Source organism: Dermochelys coriacea, chromosome 3 (genome assembly GCF_009764565.3).
Source record: "Dermochelys coriacea isolate rDerCor1 chromosome 3, rDerCor1.pri.v4, whole genome shotgun sequence".
Taxonomy (NCBI): domain Eukaryota; kingdom Metazoa; phylum Chordata; order Testudines; family Dermochelyidae; genus Dermochelys; species Dermochelys coriacea.
In genome coordinates, this window is record NC_050070.1 from 67,509,350 (window position 1) to 67,525,912 (window position 16,563).

The following is a 16,563-nucleotide window of genomic DNA, read 5'->3' on the forward strand; positions in this document are numbered from 1 at the left end:
CTCAGATACATCTACCCTTAGTTCTTAACTATCATACACTCAGACTTTTCTCCTCTGGTTCATCAACCTCAAAGGTGTGAAACCCACCCCCTGTTATCAGTCCATTTGGGCCCCCACATGGGCCCCTTTGGGCCTTGTGCAACAGAGACTTGCTTGAGGTAAAAATAAACAAAAAGTTTTATAGCAAAATCACAAGATTCAAAGATGAAATAGGAAGGAAAAGCAAACTCATACAAGTTACACAGAAAATAAAGGTTTCAGAGTAGCAGCTGTGTTAGTCTGTATTCGCAAAAAGAAAAGGAGTACTTGTGGCACTTAGAGACTAACAAATTTATTTGAGCATAAGCTTTCATGAGCTACAGCTCACTTCATCGGATGCAAACATAAAATATAGAAAATAAACATAAAGATGCAATCTCAGGCTTTGCACTTCCATATCAGTAAATTCCCTTTTCTAATACAAGTTACCTATTACCACTGAACAGTTTCCCGGCATGCCATCTGTTACAGAGAGAATCCGATGTTTCACAAATAGTGCCCGCTTAGATGTTGCCCTCAGTTTCTGTATAAAAAATCCCAGACTCAAGCCTGTTTTGAAAAGTTTTTTTCTGTTGTCATGATGACTCATCATTATTCACAGTGGGGAGAATTCTCTCCTTTTTTCAATACTAGGGTTTTGTTTTTTTTCAATTTCAACAAGTTATTTCAGTGTTTCAGAGTAGCAGCCGTATTAGTCTGTATCCACAAAAAGAAAAAGAGGACTTGTGGCACCTTAGAGACTAACAAATTTATTTGAGCATAAGCTTTCGTGAGCTACCTCTCACTTCATCGGATGCATTCAGTGGAAAATACAGTGGGGAGTTTTATATACACAGAGAACATGAAACAATGGGTGTTACCATACACTGTAACTAGAGTGATCAGGTAAGGTGAGCTACTACCAGCAGGAGAGCGGGGGTGGGGGGGACCTTTTGTAGTGATAATTAAGGTGAGCCATTTCCAGCAGTAGACAAGAACATCTGAGGACCAGCGGGGGGAGGAGGGGAATAAACATGGGGAAATAGTTTTACTTTGTGTAATGACCCATCCACTCCCAGTTTGCATTCAAGCCTAAATTAATTGTATCCAGTTTACAAATTAATTCCAATTCAGCAGTCTCTCATTGGAGTCTGTTTCTGAAATTTTTTTGTTGAAAAATTGCCACTTTTAGGTTTGTAATTGAGTGACCAAAGAGATTGAAGTGTTCTCCAACTGGTTTTTGAATATTATAATTCTTGACGTCTGATTTGTCTCCATTTATTCTTTTATGTAGAGACTGTCCAATTTGACCAATGTACGTGGCAGAGGGGCTTTGCTGGCACATAGCACATTAGTAGATATGCAGGTGAACGAGCCCCTGATAGTGTGGCTGATGTGATTAGGCCCTATGATGGTGTCTCCTGAATAGATATGTGGACACAGTTGACAATGGGCTTTGTTGCAAGGATAGGTTCCTGGGTTAGTGGTTCTGTTGTGTGGTGTGTGGTTGCTGGTGAGTATTTGCTTCAGATTGGGGGGCTGTCTGTAAGCAAGGACTGGCCTGTCTCCCAAGATCTGTGAGAGTGATGGGTCATTCTTCAGGATAGGTTGTAGATCCTTGATGATGCGTTGGAGAGGTTTTAGTTGGGGACTGAAGGTGACAGCTAGTGGCGTTCTGTTATTTTCTTTGTTGGGCCTGTCCTGTAGTAGGTAACTTCTGGGTACTCTTAATGGTCCCCCATTGTCTCTTTCTAGCTGGACCACAGATGAGTGCTTGAAGTTGGTATAGTGTAAACAACCTGAGAGGAGCTATGTGTACTTGAAATTGCAGTACAAGTCATGAACATAGTATTCAGTATATATAAATACATAAATTCATTACTACTGTCTGTGCACATATCTTATACAAGCTTTCATACAGGATCTTACCAGACATATTTTTATGTACAATAATATTGTATACAACCAATTGGTTCAATTGCTTACTCTTTGGGGTTCAGACCCTCTGTTTTCCCCTGAGAGTGTCTGAACTGTAACTGTCAAGGAATGTGACTTGTCTCATGAATTACAACCAACCAATGCAATTCAAATTTCAAATACAGAGTAATGAAAATTGCACATGACCAATCTAGCTAATAAAAAAAATCTTGCAAAAAAAATCTTAAATTCAAATATTAAAAGATTCAAACTAGATCCACTTCAGACATTACACAAGCAGAAAAAACAGGCTATGTTTATAGATTAAATTATTCACGAGGCTCTAAACTTTTTCTTAATTTAAAATGCTAAAAATGTACTCAGCCTGTTTTCATTCTGGCATTTGAATAGGACAGAAAAAATCAGGGTAATATAAGGAAAACATTACAATCAATGGACTTAAAAAATGTAATTATGTTGTGTAAATGCACTTACTTTGAGCAAACATTTATCTAATATGGTTGATATGGTAGCAATGAGAGCAGTTGAACCTATCCAGAAGAAAGAGGCTTTAATTACAACCGTATCTTACCAACCACCCAAATTAACAAAGAAATGGAGTGAAACAGTTTTTTGATCTCGTATCCTCTCACCAGAATACCTTGAGACTTGACTAACCTTGAGATGTGTCTCATCTTTCTCCTGTTTAACTGGGGAATAAATTAGGAATGTAAGGTAATTGCAGAATGGGATTTTTCTAACAAATAAATATTCTGTGTTGCTGACTTTTATGAGTCTCGCAATATTTAGGGTGAAATATTGGCCCCATTAAAGTCAATGGCAAAACTACCATTGACTTCAAGAAGGTCAGGATTTAATTGTTGCTCTTCTTAAAGCCAGTTGTTGGAGTGAAGGGATTATTTGGAGAATTTTACTTACTTTTTAAAAAAAGTGAAAGCTATGTTTCTAGTTCTCATGCCTGCAGAGAAAAGCTTGAATACATGAATTGAGTGCACCCTAAAAGCTTAGAAACCAGAAGACAAATTTAAAGATCCTATAATGTATTATTATTTTTTAAATCTCATGATTTTAAACCAGTCTAATGACTTTTTAGAAACTGTCATGGTCTTTGATTACTTGGGAGTGGCGATATGTTTTAATAACCATAGCAAAAGTTTATTGACTATGGATGCTTCATTTTAGATCTGATTCGAAACCACTACCCACGCTGAGTAGCACTTAATCCACGCAAATTGTCCATTGAATTCACTGGAACTATTCATAAGAGTAAGTGCTGCTCAGTGTGAATAGGGATGCAGAACTGGGTCCTTAATTAATAATCTGGAGATAATTCAATACGAGTTACTAAATTAAATTAAACATATTTTAAGATTCACTGCTGGAGCTCACCATATGTGAGGAGAACCCTCCGATGATTTCTAGTGCTAGTCCAGTATAACACATTTTGTGAAGGAGATATTTCCTGGGAAGTAAAGGGTATGTGTATGTGTGTGTGTCAAAGAATAGTAGGACCGAACCCTCTCATCACAAGAGGCAAACTCTATCAAGTCTTGATATGATGTGTGGGGTGGGAGCAGGATCAGACTCTGAAACCAGATCTGGCCCTTATCTCTCACTGATGCATTCAGTAACATGTGGCATACATTCAGTGAAAGGCAAACTGAAAGCTGTTTTTTTGGCTGTGATATGCCACTATGTAGGAGGCCTTCATGAGCTGAAAAACCAGTGTGTAATATGCCTTCCCTTGGGTGAGAAGTACATCACATGTCACAGAATGTTGCAGCCCCTCCCTTTGTGTTCCCTTAGGCTTGGTGCTTTTAAAGGAATTAAACTGAGGGCTGTTACTATTCAATACACTCTATCTGTTCAAAGCACTTTGCAAACGTGTATTACTTAGAGACTATCAACCATGCTATTTGCAGGCTGCCTTTAGCAAGGGGTGGGGCACTGGGAGCAATCTGAGCCACAATTCATGACAGGGCTAATTATTTGTAATTGTTTGTATTCCAGTAGTGCCTCCAAGTCCCAGCTGAGATCAGAGCTCCATTGTGCTTGACGCTGTACGTGCGCTTAGTAAGAGACAGTCCCCAATGCTCACACTCTAACTAGATGAAACATAAGATTGGGGAAAAAGAAAAGGAGGACTTGTGGCACCTTAGAGACTAACAAATTTATTTGAGCATAAGCTTTCGTGAGCTACAGCTCACTTCATTGGATAAAACTGAGGGCAGTTAAACTCTGGATTAGGCTTCCAAAGTAGGTTGTGGAAGCCTCATCATTGGAGGTTTTTCAGACAAATGCCTGCCAGGGATGGTCTAGATTTACTAGCCTGCCTCAGCACAGGGGGCTGGACTAGATGACCTCTCCAAATCCCTTCCAGCCCTACATTTCTATGTTTCTATAAAGGATTATTATCCCTATTTTGCAGACAGACAGCTGAAGCACAGAGAGGTAAGTGACTCAACTAAGGTCACACAGAAAGTCTGTGTTAGAGTCAAGTATTAACTCAGACCTCCTGAGTCCCAGTCTGGGGCTAGATCCTTAGCTGTTGTAAATCAGCATAACTTCAATGAACCCAGTGGAGCTATGCTGATTCACACCAGCTAAGGATCAGGCCCCCTGCATCTTAACCACAAGACCATCCTTTCTAGGACTCCATGAGGTTGTTCTAGCAGCTGAGGATAGAATCATAGAATCATAGAAGATTAGGGTTGGAAGAGACCTCAGGGAGTCATCTAGTCTACCCCCTGCTCAAAGCAGGACCAACAACAACTAAATCATTCCAACCAGGGCTTTGTCAAGCCTGACCTTAAAAAACCTCTAAGGATGGAGATTCCATCACCTCCCTAGGTAACCCATTCCACCCTCCTAGTGAAATAGTGAAATCACCCTCCTGGTGAAATAGTGAAATCCAACCTAGACCTCCCCCACTGCAACTTGACACCATTGCTCCTTGTTCTGTCATCTGCCACCACTGAGAACAGCCAAGCTCCATCCTCTTTGAAACCCCCTTCAGGTAATTGAAGGCTGCTATCAAACCCCCACTCACTCTTCTCTTCTGCAGATTAAATAACCCCAGTTCCCTCAGCCTCTCCTCGTAAATCATGTGCTCCAGCTCCCTAATCATTTGCGTTGCCCTCCACTGGACTCTCTCTCCAATTTGTCCACATCCCTTCTACAGTGAAGGGACCAAAACTGGACACAATACTCCAGGTGTAGCCTCATCCGTGCTGAATAGAGGAGAATGATCACTTCCCTTGATCTGCTGGAAATGCTCCTACTAATACAGCCCAATATGCCATTGGCCTTCTTGGCAACAAGGACACACTGCTGTCTCATATCTCGCTTCTCGTCCACTATAATCCTCAGGTCCTTTTCTGCAGAACTGCTGCTTAGCCAGTCGGTCCCCTAGAGCATAGCAGTCGGATACCTTGAGCATAACAGCATTCTGGCTATGCCCTAATCTGAAGATCAGGATGAGGATTGGCACAGATCTACTAAATCAGCTCTACAGCAGATGGGCAATCCTCTTGCACTAGGAGAATTGCCAGGGAGCCAGCTTTCTGGCCTTTGTGAATCTGGAACAATGCAAAAAGGTAAGACTCTGGCTACAGTCTTTGCAGTTAGGAGTGCACATGTGACTACTCTGTGTGATGTAATCCGCCAAAATTAAACTGAATCTAAGCAGGCCAAATGATCTGACCCAGGTATTTGAGGGGGTTTGGGATTTTTCATCCATTTTTTTTCCATTTTTGATTATTTTTGTAAAACTTTATTATACCATTTCATCTGAAAAACTATTTGATTGTAGATCTAAAGTGAAGACTAACTTGTCAAGGCAGTCTGGAATGTATTGTTAAAATATAATAGCCCCAAAGTGGGAAACCTAATTAGTGGAAGATTAATGATGTTTCAGGCAGGCCTATTAGCTCAACTATTTACTTGCTCATAATAAAAGCCTGCTAATATATGGAAGAAGAAACGAATGAATCATTTATTAAAATCTTTTAGGCATTTTTAATGGTATAATGAACAAATTATCAAAGAAAGTTTTATTTGCAGATCTTGCTTTTTAAAATTTTTGGAAATAAGTCTAATTTGTGTGGGAGAGGGAAGGATCTGAGTTTGCTTCTTCTGTTCCCTTTATTTAAGTGAAATGTTTAGATCCCTAACAACGTCCCTGACAACTACTAGTAATATTCTGTGCATCAAAGCAATGTTTTGCTACTAAAAGGCCTTCAGTCACTAGCTCCTACAAAACTTAAGTTTATATGGTAGACTATCTAATAGAAGAGAGAGAGTATCGATATTGATAGAGGGTCATAATAGCCTGGTAGTTTGCTACCATCATTCCCAGAGTCCCTGAGTAATATTATAGCCAAGGTGGTCAATTCATTATTACTGTTACTAATAGCAAAAAGTCCATGCTGTCACATACGTGTGGCAGCTGAGCCAGGTAATCAGTCACCTGTGTAGTCTTCCTTATACAGCCAATGAAATTGTTGTATGCAGATTAACTGTAGAGTAAGCATGGTGATTGGCTGTTACCAATTACCTCTGATCTAGAACTCTTGGCATGGCATAGATACATGCTTGACAGTAGCTGAACATTGCATGGGTGTAATTCGTAAAGTCAAAATTTCTGAGACCTTAAAAACTGGATAATAACAGATTGAGAATCCCAGTGATGATGGAACCTGGTGATATTCTAAACAGTAAGAGCTCTCAGCCACGCTTGTAGCTGTTCGCATTACTTCAAAGTGACACATAGACAGAGTGACTATCCTGAAATTTCATTGTTTAGAGTATTTCTTTTTTATATTGTGGCAGCACTAAGGAGATCCAGTCATTTTTTGTGGGTATCTTGGCAAGGTAGAGATTTTTAGGAAGGGATCTGAAGGACAATGAGGTAGCTTTGCAAAGGCTCGCAGGGAGTCTCTCCCAAGGGTGAATAGCAGTCAAGGATAAGATCAGAAGGTGCTTGTTTGAAAATATAACAAGGGAGGGTGAAAGCTGACATCATTGGTCAATGATTAAAGAATTAGAAAACATGCCTTATAGTGATAGACTCAAGGAGCTCAATCTATTTAGTCTAACAAAGAGAAAGTTAAGAGGTACTTGATAAACAAATATTTAATAATGTGCTCTTCAGTCCAGCAAAGATTCAATGGCTTGAAGTTGAAGCTAGACAAATTTAGACTGGAAATAAAATGTAAATTTTTAATGGTGAGAGTAATTGACCACTGGAATAATTTACCAAGGGTTGTGGTGGATTCTCCATCGCTACAATTTTTAAATCAAAATTGGATGTTTTTTTCTTAAAGCTATGCTCTGGGAATTATTTGGGGGAATGCCTATGGCCTGTGTTACACAGGAGGTCAGACTAGATCAGGAGTTGTCCAACTACACTGCAGCGCGACCCCCCTTCTGACAACAAAAATTACTACACTACCTGGGGTGTGGGGGTGTGGGTGGCAAGCCCCACTGCCCTGTCAAAGCCAAAGCCCAGGCCAGAGGGTGGGGAGGGCTGTAACCTGGGCCCCACTACCCAGGGCTGAAGCCCTCAGGCAGTGGGGCTTGGCCCCCAGCAAGTCTAACGCCAGCCCTGGCAACCCCATTAAAATGGGGTCGCAACCCACTTTGGGGTCCTGATCCACAGTTTGAGAACTGCTGAATTAGATGATCACAGTGGTCTCTTCTGGCCTTAGAATCTGTGAATCTTTCCAGCCTTCCTAACTGTTGGAGGCAAGCTGACCCCCTGCCCCCCCCCCCCCAACACCCAAGGAGAGCTAGCTGGAGTTGGCAGAAAGCTGAACAGAGAAGACTGATTTTCTCCATGAGTCATGTCCCTGTGTGGTTCCTGATTTGCCTCGAGGAGGCCCATTCACTGCACCTATGTGTGATGTGTATTTGCTTCAAGCCCTTCTTATGGGTAAGGACCTTAAAACTAAATCCAGGAGCTCTGAGGGTGATGCAGACTTGGGTACTGTGAAGGATGAACATTGTTTTTCATCAGCACCAAAACAATGAGCATCCAGTGGATGAAGAGCTGATGGTTCTAGCTTCAGTTTCTGTACTGACCTCTAAAAGTATGTCCACACTGCAATTAGACACCCATGGCTGGCCCATGCCAGCTGACTTGGGCTCACCGGGGTGTTTAATTCCAGTGTAGACTTCCAGGCTCAGGCTGCAGCCCGAACTCTGGGACCTTCCCGCTTCACAGGGTCCTAAAGCTCAAGCTGCAGCCTGAGCCCTGAAGTTTACACTGCAATTAAACAGCCACACAGCCTGAGCCCCGCAAGTCCAAGTCAGCTGGCATGGGCCAGTCGTGGGTATCTAATTGCAATGTAGACGTACCCTAAGAAGGCACCTGGAGCCACACCTTTATAAGCCCCCCATGTCTCTGGAACAAACATACGTCTAATGAGGCTCTTAACACTTGTTTCACACTAAGCCACCCTAAACTACACTAAAACAGTAGTAAAAACACTACAACTACCTAACTAACTAGAAAAACATTTTGGACAAAAAAGCGCAAGTGTAAGAATGTAGATAGCCAGACTCCAGGTTCCTCTACTGGCTACTGTAAAGAATGGGAAGGACCTGAGGCCATTGAAGACTGCACTTCCTTTTGTAACCTCAGGCTCTGAACATTCAATACCACAATTTGCCATTCACAGGGACCTAAATGATGCAGCTTCCTGGTGGTTTAAAAAGTTCAGGTGCCACTGGCCCCATTCCCAAGAGTGAAAATATGCAGAGACCCGTGAAGAAGAATATACTATTTTTGTTCATGTTCTCAGTGGCAAATGTAAGTCCCCACTGAATTCATGCCTAGGGGGAAACAAAAGTGAATTTTCAAATAGCCAAGTGTATGCTCACTGAAGAGCTTCATTTATTCAGAGCTGGGACAGGTCTATGAAGTTCACATCCAGATCCAGACCCAAACTTCTTTCAAAGGCCAAGGGCATTCTACTTCAGGCCTCTCTCTCTCTCTGCCCACAGCTGGAAATAAGGCTGCTAGTATCCTCAACAAGGGGAAAGGCTGTGTCAACAGACTATACCATTAATTCAAGTGTATATAGTATTTTTCATCCTGAATGATTCTAAACCCTGTCACAAATTACTGTTCTGTACAGTCAAACAATGCCATTGAAATACAGCACCTTATGGGATGGAGAACTTTGCCATTTGGCATGGAGTATATTGCACAACAGGGAAAACCTCTACTCTATTCAAAGGTGCCATGAAATATTTAATGTCCATGCAGAGCAGTGAGAATTTTCATTTTAAAAGGCTTAGCTGAAAAACCCACAACACAGTAAACTATGTGTGCTAAAGTTTTCTACTCCAGAGGATGAATCACTGAGTCACCCTGCCACAATGTAAGCCAGTGCTTCCAAGGAGAATAGGTATCCACTAAGACTACTAAGCTATCACACGAGAGAATATGAAGTGGAAGGTGGAAGATGGAGTGTATATTGTCATTAGTTGTCCTGAATTTGTTTGCTGAATTGTGGCTAGTTCCTTTGAAACTTAGCAACTATCTTTAGTGTCCTGGGCTGTTGTTGAAGTTCTTAGCATTATGTTACTGTAATTCATCATAATAGCTCTTTGGTACTGTAGTGTACGTAAGCAACCTCAAAAAATGTCATGTAAATCCAGTCATTGGATCCTCATATATTGAATAAATTAACGAGAAGAAAAAAACAGGGGATATTTTCCCTAATGTAGGGGTTTTGTCTTACATGGGCTGTACAAGCAAGTGAGGAAATATTTATTCCACTGGCAGCTAAGATTCTTAACACATCCTTACAGGGAGTGGCTTGCCAGTTTGCCTCGAACAAGCCCGTATGGAAGAAACTATTGCTTAATGTTGATAATCTCTATTCCTATATTTTGGGGAAGATTATTGAGATGTTTCTGAAGAGGCAAATCTGATGTCATCTGAAGTCTTCAGATTTCCTTTCAACCCTGCTTTAGGTCTGTATATGGCAAGGAGACTGCACAGCTCTTATTGTTCTGCCAAAAATCCAAAGTAAACCTTGCATCATCTTGTATCAAATAAAAAAGAAGCTTCCTAAGAAAACAACTGTGATCTTAATCCTGTTTTTGTAGCCCATCCAAAGCCAGTGGGAGTTTTGGGTGTGTAAGGTGTCATGACTCAGGGCCAGCTGCACCTGTAACCCTTTTCTTTGGTCTCTGAGTGCACCCTTTGAGGTGTGAGGCTTTGTGCCTTCACTGGTCCTGGAGTGGAATCCCATGATTCTTCCACTCTTAGACTGGGCCCAGGCTACAGTCCCTTATGCACTACCTGTGATTACTCAGTAGGCCCAACCTCTGGTGACTGGGGTTCCCCCAGCTCCAAAACCTTGCTCCCCCCAATAGCAAATGTAATTCTTTATATGTACAACCAAAGTCCTCTGTCTGCCCTGTGTCTCTGGAACCTGATTAAGTCTGCTCCAGCTACACACTGCAAGCTGGTGGTTGGTGGTATCAATGTCTGATGACCGACCTAAAAGCATCAGCAAGGCCACCTGACTGTTTGTCCAGTCACCAGGAGGAGATAAAAAAATAAGAGCAGTGCCATCCCCATGCCATATGCATACTTAATGCCAGGTTGATAGAGTTGGGGGCTAAACTTTAAAGCTGTTGGTTCTCTGCATTGTCCTTTAAGTATCAGGGGGCTATCTGAAGCAATTTTCTTGCATATGTGCAACAAACTCCTGCTTGAATTAACCCCATGTAATCCTATAGCAAACACCACAATAACTATGGAGTACATAATATTCATAAAATATGCTATTTGCATCCTTCTGCTTGTTGAAAGACACCTGAACTTGGCTTAAGAATCTGAACTGATCTCTATTTTCCAGGAAAACAAAATAAGAGGTTCTGTAAATTCAGAAATTTAAGTATCTAGGATGGATGCATGAATAGATAAGATATATCACTATCTTTTTCACAAAAGTGGCCAAATCCTGGAGCCCTCATCTCAGTCCATAGGATTTCAGTGGGAGTTTCGCATCAGTAAGGACTTATGGGGTTTGGCCCAAGGTTGAGTGGATTCTTCTGATCCTTATCCCTATCCATTGCCCTAATTCTTCTTCTTCTTTATTGGAACTGCAGTAGTCCCTAAAGCAGGGCTTAAATTCTCATAGAATATTTCCTGGAGCCCCACACGTGCCCCGCCCCCATTCTCCAGCTACCAGACAAACAAAAAGCTACTCGAGGAGGCTCCACAGAGGTATCATGATGTTTTAATACTTTTTTTTTCCTTCCCTGACATTGCTCCTGCAACGTGTCTTCCTTTCCCCATCCAAGGTCTCACATATGGCTCAGCATTGAACATCATGAGAAGTAGTCCTACCAAGCTCATGAAAAGTAGTGTTGATATGGTCTGCATTTTTAAAGATGATCGCAAAAGGATCATGATTATGTTCATGTGCAAGAAATCCTGTTCACATTCGCTTGATGCCATCAGTATAATATTGACGCACTTTACAAGAGATTTGATGGGGTCTGGCATTGCCTTCTGGTGACTGTTCTTGTACTCTCTGAACCTACACACTACCGCTATCTTGTCCAATTGTAACCTCTGGCAGAGAGCCTGGACTTCATGTTCTCCATGGAGTATGTTGGCATCCTGCGGCCAGTTCGTAGGATATAGAAATTTGACATCAGCAGCATGTTGCTTTTTAGTTTTGTCTCTGAGCCTGTGCTGCTGCTGGTTTTCCAAACTTCTGTAGAATTGGGATTGGTTGCCTGACGTGTTGCCTTCTGTGTTTGTTTTCAGCGCGATGCCCTGAAATTCCATTGCAGTTTTGGCTTCTCAAGCAAACCTCTCCTGCTCCCCTGTTTCTTGCACTCTCTGTTCAAAAACACAAATCTGCCTGAGAATTTTGTCTTGTGCACTTTGGATATTGATTTCCCTGGACTGGAGCTCAAGTGACAGTTCCACCAACTCTCGTTGAGCGTTAGAAAATATGGCCAGGTTGAGTACAAATGATGCAGATGTCAGGTGTTTCTAGAGTCCACTGAACATGTCTTTTTCTTTACCTTGTGCTTCCACTGACTGCTGGAAATGAAGAAAGAGAGCACAGTAATTCTTCCAGACCACTTTCACTGCACGGCTACTCGATGCAACCCATCATGTTTCCAGACCACACCCCATTTTCAAGATTTCTACATGCAAAGTTGCTGCATTTTCTTGAAGTTCCTTGGCACTTTTAGAGAAGGCATGGTACAGGGAGCAGAGTTTGTCCATAAGCACTTTAAAGTGGTCAACTCCATAAATGTCCTGTGTGACAGTGTGACTAGAGTTCCAATAGGTGGGCAGAGCAGTGCCAGACAGTTACCTTTGGAATAGGCAGCTGTATCAGAGTAGCCACTCTGCTCTTCTGACCTAGCAGAACTATAGCTCCATCACAAGCAAAAGCCACCAAGTGCTCCTTTAATTAAGCCTCTGCATCCAACTTTTGCAGCAAGATTCTGGCATCAGTGGCTGGAAACTGGATTAGGTCAACAAATACATTCATAGGCTGTTCCATCTCCTCTGTTGCAAATTGTATATAGACAATAAGAGTGGAAGCCTGGTTCAAAGTAGTTGACTCATCAATCACTACTGCGACTTTGCACTTACAAAACAGAGTATTTACACATATAATTTCTTCATGTCCTCCACAATGTGGTGCTGCATGCTAGTACAGGTGACGTATGAGTGCAAAATTCGCCCCATATTTAGTCCATTTAACTTCTGCAGATCAAATTCTGTTTCAAAATCATAGGAGGGATGATTTTGTTTCACCAGTTTGTACACAGTCTGGAATGCTCTGCACGTAGCTTCAGTATGCTGTGACTGCCCTTGCACTTCACATGCTATCAATGTATCTTTCTCTGCCTCACCCTGAATACTTTTTGTGGCTTTGGGACTCTCTGAGACCTTGTGCTCATAGATCTTTTTCCTCAGAGACATCCTTTGTTTTAATTTGCTGTCCCCATAGTTTAAAATATCAGAATTAGCTCAAGCCTTAGCAATCTTCAAACAACAACCGCTGCTCATAACGCTGAGAGACTGTACTTTTGCGCAGATGCTGCAACGCAGCTTCACAAAAATCCTTGTTTGTTGGCTGTGTGACCAACACAGTGGTAAGTCACTGCCACCACATTCCAGTTTGTCGTTGTGCCCTGTTACTGGGGGCTGTCACGTTCGAGCATGTGCCCTCCCTCACGGAGGAGCTGCCCCCGGTGGAAGACCCCGTGCGTGCCTCTCCAATAGAGGAGGCCCCCTCAGTGGACCAACTGTCCATCGAGAAGCAAGAACATGCATGGTTCACAGATGGGTCAGCCTCCTATACAGCGCAGGGAGCCAGGCAATGGCAGGCCATAGCCTATGCCCCCTATGCAGATGTCTTGGCAATGGCTTGGGGAACGGCCAGCTCCAGCCAGTGGGCTGAATTGTGGGCCGCCACCCTGGCAATTGAGGGTGCCCTATCACGGGTTTACCTTTATATGGACAGCTGGGTATTATACAAGGGCCTCCAGACCTGGATAACTGCGTGGGAGGTGAAGGGTTGGGAACTTGCAGGCCGATCCCTGTGGGGAGCGGCGCTCTGGCAGCAGCTCCTGCACTATGCCCGACAGACCCCTCTGGCCGTGCGACATGTAGATGCCCACACAAAGGCTAAAACCTCCGAGGCCCACTGGAATGCGTCGGCCGATGCCATGGCACGGGGGGAGGTCCTGCAGCTGGCAGAATGGTACCATGTGGAAGGAGGCCACTGAGAAGCCCGAGCAACGCAAATCACAGCCCTCCGCCAAGGCGCCTCCCTGCCCTTGGTGGCCTGTCGGACGGTTTGTGCCAGTTGTCCGGTTTGCTCCTGCTTGGCGCCTATTGCCCTCCCGGGACCAACCGGCAGAATTGCTCGGGCTGCAGGTCCCTGTCAGGATTGGCAAGTGGACTATATTGGCCCCTTGCCTCAAGAGCGGCACTGGCAGTATGCCTTTACGGCTGTGGATACATATACTGGCCTGCTGTTTGTATATCCCAGTGCCACCGCGGCCGCAGCTACTACTTTGGCTGTGCTACAGCAACTGTGCTCCTGCTATGGAACTCCACACATTCTACAGAGCGACCAGGGAACCCACTTTATGGCCCAGGCCATACGGACCTGGGCCACAGACGTGGCAGTGGACTGGCACTACCATCTTCCGTATATGCCTACAGCAAGCGGCCTTATTGAGCGCCTGAACGGGCTCTTGAAGGATCAGATCCATCGCCTCACCCCCACCCATACGCTCCGCAAGTGGTCTGGGGTGCTGGAACAGACTGTCTGGCTACTCAACAATTGTTCGTTGGGTGGCCAGACGCCCTTCCAGTGTCTGGTCTTTCCCCCTGCCATACATGCCCACCTACGGGTGAGTCTAATACAGGCGCTGGGTGTGATCGACCCCGCGCAAGGCGTAATTACCTTTTACGCACCATATGCCCTGCAGCCCGGACAGGAGGTGAACCCCTGGTCCACCCAGTCGCAGCTCCAATGTGAGCCACCAAGCTTATTTTTATCACACCATTGATTTCAGGCTTACGATTTTATTCCCCGTATTGGTTAAGTTCAGACCGCTCGTTGGGTGCCCTCTCTTGCACCAGCGCTGCAACAGAGCCACTGCAATGGGAGCGAGGGGAGGCCCTATGTAACCTGTTTCCTTTACCTCCCGCAGGCCTAGAAACCAGTGCCCCGAGCGAGACTAAGTGGCACATATTGGCTAACGTGTGGTGGACGGTACCGCAGCAGGAATCGCAAGCCACCATAGTCCTTACCACCAGGGAAGGATGGGCCTACATACTCCCGGAGGTGGAAGACTATCCTCACATGGTTTCACTCTCCCGCTTGTCGCAGCGCTCCTTATGAGCGTCACCGCTGAAGGAGCCACCACCTCCTCCGTGAATGCCTGGTTGGTGTTAGCCCAAAGTGCCGTTAATGCAACATCGTTTTGCTTACCGCGTACGTATGCCGTGGGTGCTGTGATGGAAACCTGTTTCATCGGTGTCTGCACCGACCTGATCCTCGTCCAGCACTATTCTTTACTGAAGACAATTGATAAGACTATTACATATATGGATTTGTATGCTTTGGGTCCCGCCCAATATAATCTAGATGTGTCTATGTATTCATTTCGTCTGGCCAATGTAACTGTTGCCTCCTTTTGTATGTTTTTTGTAAATGCCAGGCACATTGGGGCAAATCACACCAATGTGGAGTTAATCTGTAATGAAAGCACTGAGGTTTCATTTGCATACGGGCATATGAAATTGCCCACAGGATGGTTTCTCTTATGTGGCAGGACCGCTTATTCTTTCATTCCGGCCAATAGTTCAGGGGGCCCCTGTGCCCTTGGCCGTGTGGCCCCCCCTCATTTTTCCTCATCCTTCACAAGTATCTGCCCACCACCGGAGAGACACCATCCCTTTTGACTCCACCTGTAAAGCCGACGTGACATTATTTTCCGAGGCCAAAGCTGCGGCCCTTGCTTTTTCATTGATTGGTATTCCTGGGTTGGTGGTGCATAATTATCATGCGGTGGAACACCTTGCGTGTGCTGTCGCAAAAGCCATCAACCTGACCCCTACAGTCCTCGCACTCCTTTCACACGAGTTAGGCAAGGTACACCAGGGAATGCTGCAAGATAGGCTAGCTATTGATTATTTGTTACTCCGATATGGCCATCCGTTCCAGGAGTTTGCTGGTATGTGCTGCTTTAATGTGACGGACGCCAGGCCCTCCATTGAGGCCGATTTACAATGACTCCGTCAGTTGGCGGTAGGGATCTGCCAACAGCAAGGGGACACCTGGCTTTGGTCCTGGCTCTTCACGTTACAGAGTTGGGCCGCCCATCTTGTTCAAGGCCTGCTTATTGGCCTTATTTGCCTTATTGGCTTATATTTTTGCTGCCTTTGCGGTCGTGGCTAGTCTCCCAGTGCTGTATGCGGTTTTTTCTCCACACTGCATCCTCATAGTCCTTAGCATCACTCGAGAAAGTGAGGGGAGGAGTGTAAGGGACTGCAGAAGACTTTGTTACGGCCTAGCCAGGGAACTTCCGCTTTCTCGAGCCGAGAGGCTACTGTGGGACATAGATAGCTGTTTTGTTATTGTAGGAGATAGTTGAAGGACACAGCTGCTTTGCATGGCCCTTCGCCAGGTAGTAGAAAGCCCCCCTTTAAGAAGCACCTAACTTTATATTCATGAGCTGTTTTTGTGTAATGCTTATTAATGCTGACTATCTGCCCCTCCGTCGGACTCCATCCCAGGCAGAGCTCCAGTGTGCTGGGTTCCCCGCCTTCGTGACTGCAACGCTTTGAGTCCCTGTAGCGGGTGGGTCACTAACCGTCAGTAAAACCAATAACTCACAGCTGTGTGTAAGCCTCGTTTTTCTCAGAGTACTCCTGCCGGACCTGTGGTGCTTTGAGCACCGTGGCCCAGAACACAAGGTTTGAAAAATATTTACCAGAGCTCCACTCTGGACAGCTCTGGCTGAATTTAAGGCCTACCCTAGAGGCAACAGTCCTATTCTACAAACACATAACAAGAGAGTTTTGCACGCATGCCC

At 44.3% G+C, this 16,563-nt stretch overlaps 1 long non-coding RNA gene across 1 annotated transcript; it reads left to right on the forward strand.

The window, feature by feature from the left end:
* Positions 1–864: 864 nt before the first annotated feature.
* On the forward strand, positions 865–16,117 carry LOC119853597. The gene is made up of 3 exons (XR_005292138.1): positions 865–924; positions 5,326–5,552; positions 14,677–16,117. It is a non-coding gene; the product is annotated as an uncharacterized LOC119853597 (long non-coding RNA).
* Positions 16,118–16,563: the final 446 nt, after the last annotated feature.